We start from the raw sequence: 2171 nt of genomic DNA on the forward strand, positions 1-2171 counted from the left end.
TGCATTCCCAAGCAACCCGACTCTGGGAAGACCCGGGCCCGGCGCGCCGGGGGCCACGATCGGCCTCACACCATCCACGGGCTGGGCCTCGATCAGAAGGACTTGGGCCCCCCACGAGCGGCCCCGGGGAGTGGGTCTTCCATACGTCACATGTCCCGTGCCCCACCGAGGGGCGGGGATTCGGCGCTGGGCTCTTCCCTGTTCACTCGCCGTTACTGAGGGAATCCTGGTTAGTTTCTTTTCCTCCGCTGACTAATATGCTTAAATTTAGCGGGTCGCCACGTCTGATCTGAGGTCGCGCTTTGGAAGGCGGGGTGTGGCGGGGCCCCCCCGCCGCCCCGCCCCTGGCCCTCGGATGCGCCGCGTGCCGAGTCCGGGACGGGGGGCGGGGGGCGACCCTCCCCCGCACCCCAGAGAGAGAGAGCGAGCACGAGAGAGCCGCCGAGAGACGGGGAGTGGAGGAGGCGGAGATGGAGCGACGGGCCACCCAGGGCCCCGGGGGTCGGGGGTCGGCAGACGACCCGACGACTCCCGGGGGCGGCGACTCGCGGCCACGGGCTGGTCCGACCACGCCCGCCCACCCGCGGGCCCGGCGCCGCCCCCCCACCCGACCTCCCGGCCCCCGGAGGAGCGGAGGGAAGCGGAGGGGGGGGGAAGAGATGCTGGGGAGCCGCGGGGGTGTGGACACACCGGGAACACAAGCCAGCGGAACTGCCGAGTGAGGCGGGGCACGGACGCGCGGTCGGGCCGACCCGGCCGGGGACCCCGATGAGGGGGGGCCGGAGGCCTGCGCCGCTGCGGAGGGCGGAACGACCCGCGACCCGGGAAGGGGAGAGGTGTGCGATGGCAGGCGGGCACCGCGGCGTACCGCGGACCGCCTATCAGGGGCACGCTTCCCCCCCGGGAAGCAGGGCGAGCCGCACGTGCGTGGCAACGCGGAGTCCCCCCCTCGGGGCCACCGGGTCGGGGCTGGTGAGCCGGCCGTGGCCGGGATGGGGGGCGCGCGGGAGACCGCGCGCGGGCCCCGCTCCCCCCGCGGGGGGAGGGAGGGTGACCACGCGCGGAGGCGGGCCACGGGGGGACAGGACGAGTCCCGCCCCCGTGAAAGACCCGGGGCGCACCGCCCCCCGACCTGCCCCTACACCTGGACGGCCACGTGCGGCACGAGGATTGACCCCCGAGTGGACGAGAAGCACCGTGGAGGCCGCGGGAACACCGGCAGCGCGACGGCTCCGCGCTCGCGCCCCCGCCTTCAGCGGGGTGGCCGGCGGCAGCGAGCCAGAGCCGCCGCTACCAACCGCAGTCTCTCGTCTGCTGCCACTTAGGGGGACAGAGGGACCCCGAGCCGTCGGGCACGGGCCCTTTGAGAGGAAACCCCCAGCTGCGCACCCCCGCGGAGCGCAGACACCTGCGGGGGGCAATTGATCGTTAAGCGATGCTCAGACAGGCGTAGCCCCGGGAGGAACCCGGAGCCTCAAGTGCGTTCGAAGTGTCGATGATCAATGTGTCCTGCAATTCACATTAATTCTCGCAGCTAGCGGTGTTCTTCATCGACGCACAAGCCGAGTGATCCACCGCTCAGAGTCGTACTGGTTTTTTGACCGCTTGCGCGGGCATCGCTGGCTCCGGCACAGCGGGCACCGGAGAGCCCATGCCTCCGGCCGGGCCAGACTTGAACAACGAGACCAGACTCGGTTGGGTCGGGAGAGGTTTCACCCACGAGGGGGTTGAGCCCAGACGTCCGACACCGCGCACGCACGGTGAGGCGCGGGGTCAACCCCCACAGGCGCCCGCGGGGGTTCCCCGCCCCCGAAACAGTCCTCACCCGCCGGGCCCCGGAGATGGCCGCCGCCGCCGCCGCCACCCCCGACACCCAGACACCTCGCCCCGGTGCGGACCGGCCCCCCCTCTCAGGCGGGAAGGCGCGCCAGGATGGGCGTGAGCCCGTCCCGATGGCTCCCGAGGGAGGGACGCCAGGGCAGAGGCGGGTGGGGGAGGGACGACGCCGCCGCTGCCGCCGCCGACGAGACGGATGACACCCGGGGGGAACTGGCGGGGAGAAGGCCGGGGCAGGGTCTGGAGGAGCCGGGGCTCCCCAACGGGCGCATCCGCCCCAGAGCCCGAGGCGGACGGGCAGGCCCCCGAAGGGTCTTTAAACCTCTGCGCCAGAA

General features: G+C 73.0%; 1 non-coding gene and 1 pseudogene across 1 annotated transcript; both read right to left on the reverse strand.

The window, feature by feature from the left end:
* LOC130021887 (uncharacterized) overlaps nt 1-298 on the reverse strand; it is a 4591-nt pseudogene extending 4293 nt beyond the window's left edge.
* A 1135-nt stretch (nt 299-1433) lies between these two features.
* LOC130021853 (5.8S ribosomal RNA) lies at nt 1434-1586 on the reverse strand. The gene has a single exon (XR_008792206.1). It is a non-coding gene; the product is annotated as a 5.8S ribosomal RNA (ribosomal RNA).
* Between the last annotated feature and the right edge of the window lie 585 nt (nt 1587-2171).

This window comes from Sorex fumeus, unplaced genomic scaffold, assembly GCF_029834395.1.
Source record: "Sorex fumeus unplaced genomic scaffold, SorFum_2.1 ptg000018l, whole genome shotgun sequence".
In the NCBI taxonomy this organism is placed as follows: Eukaryota; Metazoa; Chordata; class Mammalia; order Eulipotyphla; family Soricidae; genus Sorex; species Sorex fumeus.